This window comes from Pogona vitticeps, chromosome 1 (genome assembly GCF_051106095.1).
Source record: "Pogona vitticeps strain Pit_001003342236 chromosome 1, PviZW2.1, whole genome shotgun sequence".
Classification (NCBI taxonomy): domain Eukaryota; kingdom Metazoa; phylum Chordata; class Lepidosauria; order Squamata; family Agamidae; genus Pogona; species Pogona vitticeps.
This window is the reverse complement of record NC_135783.1, coordinates 99,736,432-99,742,743: the sequence shown is the minus strand read 5'-3', so window position 1 is coordinate 99,742,743 and position 6,312 is coordinate 99,736,432.

Genomic DNA, 6,312 nt, shown 5'->3' with positions numbered 1-6,312 from the left:
CTGAGATCATAGCTAAACAGGACTTTCTATCAGGATCGAATATTGTATTCAGTGTGTACCACAGATGGTGTAGACTAGCCACCATGGTTAGCCAATTGGATCAGAGCCAGAGGCAATATCATCTGGCATCCCAACAGCCCTACCATATTGCAGGTAAAGAAAAGGAAAGTATCTTCTTTCCCTTATATTAGGCTCTGCTGCCTAGGGATTTGGGGAACTGTAGTCCAAAAATGCCATCCTAAACTCTGAACCTGGACATTGGCATAGAAGGAGAGAAGCCATCACTGTCATGAGGTTTTAGAGCACGGGCTCCAGAAACATTGTGGTCCATTTTTAATGGAAGCTGAGAAACTAAGCTCAGTTTTAGAAGCAGCCAGAGACCCCTTGAAAAAGAGAAATTCCCACTAGAACCAGTTATAATAGTGATATCACTAAGGTAATCATCAGCCTTGCCTTCAAATGCCTGATGCTGTACAGAACTCAGGGTGAAATAAGATGCCTGCAAAGCCCTTCCATCAGGCAGGGAATCATTCCAGTCTGATCCCCAGATGTAGAAGCCCTACAGCTGGACTAAAATGGTCTACTTTGGGCACAGATTGGGGGGTCAGGCTGGACTGCAATTCCCCATACATAGTGGCATCACTGTGAAACAGATTGCACCAGACTACTCCACAAGCGGTCCAAATAGTGAGCTGTTTTCCTATACAGTCACATCCCAAGTCACCATCACCACTCCAGGCAGTGCACCTGATGGCAAGTAGTGAAAAAGGTGAAAAAAATTAAGGCTCTTTCACAATCCCTTAGCAAGTAGTTTGGATGTAAGAACATTGGTTATTAGTTAAGCTCAGGAGGAAATATATAAAAGACCAGTTTATGTGAAGCACCAGATGGGAGGAAAAGTTGGCTTTTTTCTTGTTTGTTTGGTTTTGCCTTTTAAAAAAAAAAAAAAGTACAGTTGGATACAAAATGGGGGAAAAGTTGTGCATTTGAGAACTAATAGAAATCAGCTTTGTGTGCTGCAGGGTCAGAAGACCAGCAGTTGTAAGATCAAATCCATGTGACAGAGTGAGCTCCTGTCACTTTGTCCGAGCTCCTCGCCAACCTAGCAGTTCAAAAGCATGTAAATGCAAGTAGATAAATAGGTACCACCTCAGTGGGAAGGTAAACAGCATTCCGTGTATAGCCGCGCTGGCCACGTGACAACGGAAACTGTCTTCGGACAAATGCTGGCTCTACGGCTTGGAAATGGGGATGAGCACCGCCCCTAGAGTCGAACACGACTGACTAAAATGTCAAGGGGAACCTTTACCTTTACCTTAGAAATCAACAGAAAAAATGAGATGGCTCTTTTCTATTAGTTTTCAACTGCAACTTTTGTGTCCAAATGCATACTAAAGGAAACCCCTGGATCTGGTTCTCATCAGGTTTGTTTTCTGTTTTCTTTTTTTTAAAGGTCTAACCCTTTCAGTAGATCATGCAGCCTGACTGCAGCTGGTTGCTTCAAATGAAATTGACCCATTGAATCAATGAGATGTATTTAAGGGTTGAAGCACCATTCAACAATTGAGTCAATGGGTTTACTTCTGACTAGCAGCTGGGTTCAACCCAAAGACTGGGCCTGTTTGCTGTTCTTATCTGCTGCTCCAGGCAGATCTGCTTCCTCTAGGCTTCTCCGGGGGCATCCCAAGACAAGCCAGTTATAACAGCAAGAGACTGTCTTCTTTGTTTGTATTTAGGTGATTGCTATGAACAGAGAGTTGTGGGAAGCTCCTGGGTATATATGCACCAAGCAAGCAAGGTTAGCCGAGCAATTACAGGATAACATGCTGAGAAATGTCAAAAGCAAAATTCTCCTGTGCACAAACTGCGAAATGCTCGCCTGCCAAAAGATATTAGGCTGGAAGCAGAAACTGGTTTGCTCCAAATTCTCTTTTTAATGTTTCTTTTTCTGATGTGCCACTATCTTTTGATGGCAAAAACCATCACGGATCATCAGTTATGATCCAGATAGTTGGAATTCACCAACTGCTCTTCTTCAGAGATTGGGGTTTGAAAAAAATCTGTCTATTTCTGACACAGTGAGCTGTATTATCAAAAAATCTGTAACCCCTGGGAACAGATCTTAGCTCCAACAGAAGCCCGAAAAAACAAATAAATGTTATGGTGGTGGCTTTCTCAATTTGCACAAGATCTCTCTGCAGAAAACCTACTGTCTTCTCATCTCGCAAAGCTAAGCACACACACTGAAGACAATTTCTTTCAACCAAAAGACACAAAACAAGCTGTCCAATTCTACTACATCTACTTGTTCACGTAGCAAAGCAAGCACTAATGTATTTTCTACCATTGCTCATTTTACAAAAATGTACAAAAAGTGAGCCTGAACATGTGCAAAAATCCCTGAGAGTCTGGCAAAAGATAAATCCACTTTCCTAGGTTGTGAGGAGGACAAAAAAAATTGATTTCCCTTTACCAAGTTAGGAGGAACCAAATAAGGATTTACATCCCTATTCAAAAAGGAAACCATTGCCCAAATGAAAGTCTGCTCCATAATGCTCCGTGTAAAGTTAATGATGACAGTTTGTAAGTTATGAGATGGTGGAAGCAGATAATGACCCCTATTAAGTATCCTATTGTTTGCTCAATAGTTTTTTCAGAGTCATTTTGTGTTAGCCTTAGCCATCTGGAATTGCTTCTCTACATTTTCTTCCTTCAGAAGCCTGATAATATCATACATGCATATACACCAGGGGTGGGCAATTAATTTCTATAGGGGGGCCACATGAAAAATCTGAACTGTATTCGGGGGCTGAACCAACTTTACTTAAAAATAAAATGAAACAGTGATGTTATGATTGTTTTTATTTTAAACTTGTTAGAGGGTTTTTTGCAATATGTTAAAGATAAGCAACTGATCAACTTTAGATAAAAAGCTATAAATGGTTTTGATGTTCAAAACTGTCTGTGGGCTGAATAGGAGTGACTCGCGGGCCCTATGTGGCCCTCGGGCCACACTTTGCCCAGGACTGATATACACTATTATATATTCATGCACATTTGCACACACCAAATGATGCTTACATAGGAATGCAAGTGTGTCTTTTTCCCCCACATAGATTCATCCTTGTTTTCCCATTATATAGCAGGAAACCATTACACTGACATGTAAATCAGGTCTGAAAAACTATTTGACAAAGCAGAAGCTATTCAGTTATCTTCCACTTTGACCATGATATTGTCTAGCATCAAATTTATGTTGATCAGGTTCTACCACTCTCATCAAGAAGTCTTCGGAGCCATCTTCATTTAAGACACATTTCTCCCATGTTTCAGCGATGCCAGGTTACAACCACAGTCCAGCAAAGTATATAGAACGTGTCTCCCTCGGCCTTGCAAAAAATGATGGAAAGCTTTTTTTCCCTCCTTTCAGCTCACTGCCTCAGGATGGTCATACTCTCACACACACACCCATAAGATGAGCTATTTTTATGGAGAGTTCCCCTTTGGGGTTAGACAGTTGAGGGCAAGCAGTTGAGTAATTTTGGATGGAACAAAACAATGAAATTCACAGCAGAACCTGGCAAAGAATTGACAAGCTGCCCAGTGCTCATTAAACTCTGGACATGTTCTTGCAGTCATAAACAGCTTGATATCAAAACACCAAGGAATCTGACCACCAATTTGTTGCATTATTTAAAAAATCATGATGTAACATATATTTTAAAATGTCACCAATCACCTCTGAACCCTCTTACATAGCCCATCTAGTCACCACCCTCTGTGACTTTGTGTTTCACCTTTGATAACAGAATCTCCACATTAGCACATGTGCCATGGGTACTTGTATGGCACCACAATATGCAAATATATGTATGGCTGACCTGGAATAACACGTTCTTAACTTTTGTACTTAAAAACGACTCTTCTCTTTCAGGTACATTGATGACATTTTTATTATCTGGACCCACGGAAAAGAAGTCCTGGAGACATTCCACTGGGACTTCAAAAACTTTAATCCTGACATCAACCTGGACCAGTCTACACACCAGATGTGCTTTCTTGGCACCATTTTCAAGTTATAATATGGACATCCTAGCACCACGTACTGAAAATCCACTGATGGATATACATACTTCCATGCCTAGTTTCAAATTCACTTTCAAACTAACCCTTTTATATAGTGTGACAGTGTTTTCTCATGGACTACAGAAGGAAAACGCAGTGCTGCTGCTGCAGATTAAATGTGCCAATTTAGTTGAAATATGTGCACCTTGTTAGTGATATAGAATTTACTGCAAGCTTTTTTAGCTGGCAGAATCTGCTTCTGTCAACTGATCTTCAGACAGCTCTGTTGGCTAGGGTCTGCCAGAAGCAGAATCATAAAAGGGGGCTGAAAATGGGTGATACAAGATAAGAGTTAATTTACACCAGATTCAGCTCTTCCCCAGGACAGAGGCACAGCAATAATGGCATCATAAAATTTGCCAAGGAGTGTTCTAAGTGATTTCCAGCATCCCTAGTGGGTTTCATTCAGCACAGTTGCAGCTGTTCTCCCATTAGCTCAGCTGATCCTTGACCATTTTGACCAGTTAAGATTGCATTCTAATAGTTAAGATTCCTGAAGCCTTGTAGAAATCAGCGCACACTAACAAGGTTAGTCATGTTGTATGAAATTTGACTACTCAAGGACATATAGATGAATTTTAACTCTGCATGTCTCAATAAATGGGAAATTTATGCAGTCAGGGTGGAGTTTTATTTGACAGCAAATGGTGTAATATATTCAGAGGGCTTGTTGATATACCACCTGAGAATAATTTTTTGTTGCCTTACAAGCGCGTTTCTCTCCCAAACAGTCTGAAATGGCACAACATGTTTGTTTGCTTTAATATAAATGAAACTGGGTCTTGCATGTTTCTTGGTATATTGCTGAGTTGTGATGTTTGATGAAACACTGCAGTTGGAGGAACGGATGTGTGATTATCTGGTTTGTAGCCTTTATGACAAGTCTTTATGAAGGTACCTGGTTGGAAAAAGACATCTTAGGACTTGTTTACATTAAATCAATAGTACAGAATATGAATCAGTGTAAATGAAAGCATGTTAAATCAACTCTGAGTCACATGGTAGTCACGTGGTGTTTGAATTGCAGTTTGTGTTCCTTTGAAACAAAGTTTAATCCAGTGTTTTTTGAAAGGACACTCTCACCAGATGCCTGCACTCTCACTCCAACCCAAGCCTGGAATTCAGAGGCAGGCAGGCATGTATGTTTGTATGCCTGGGTTTGGGCATTCGGAGGAGGGAAGTGCAATAGGAAACAGCAGATCAAGCCAGTGCTAGAAAAGCCTTTGTGTGCATAGCATGACTTCTGAGCACTGATGTGCACAGACAAGCCTAGTGGTGACAGTTTACTGACACACACCACGAACTGCACAAACAAAACACATGCACAGATAGTTGGAGTGAAGGAGACATGGGCCGAAAGTGACTGGCTGCAGGGAGGAAGAGAGAAGTGGTGGAATTCAGTTTGCCTGCCTGCCTTTCAGCTGCTGGTTCTGGGGTTTGCACACCAGCTTAGTGAAGAGACGTCTTCTTGAGTTGATCTTGCCTGTTGGTCTTCCATCATGGGACTGAAACAGTGTTTGGGTGAGTGAGCAGCAGTGGGATCTTGCAGACTGCTTGGTAGCTGAGCTTTTCCCTCACCCTCCTTTTAACAGAACAACAACAGGGGCAAGTCGTTATAAGAGTCAGCCAGTGAGAGGGCTACCTAAAAATTATGTGGACAGAGGCTTTTACATAAGGGGAATCAATTTAAATGACTTGAATCCACATCTGTGTTAAAATAAACAGACCTCTGGCAGAGAAGTAAAACCCCACTGCTCTTCCAAAAGCCACAATTCCCCATCAAATGAATCTGTGCTTACATGTGTCATGTGCTTGCCCATTTTTACAGAGATTCAAAATGGGCTAAAAGTGATTTAAATAGGGGATTTTTAAAGCAATGTAACTGCCTAGAGCAGGGGTCTCAAACTCAGTTTACCTGGGGGCCGCTGGAGGCAGAGTCTGGGTGAGGCTGGGCTGCATCAGATTTTTTTAAAAAACCTCACAGAATCACCTTGCCAAAGGAGAAAAGCCCCCATCGGTACCTGCTAAATTAAACACAACGGGGCATCCCCCACAGGTGCGCGCACGCACATGCACACAAACACACACACACAGAGGTCCGGCAAACTCCCTCTGAGCCCCCCCTCAAAAAAAGGCGCACTCAGCAGCAGCTACCCCCACCACGACAGGGGAGCAAACTTTGCAAGG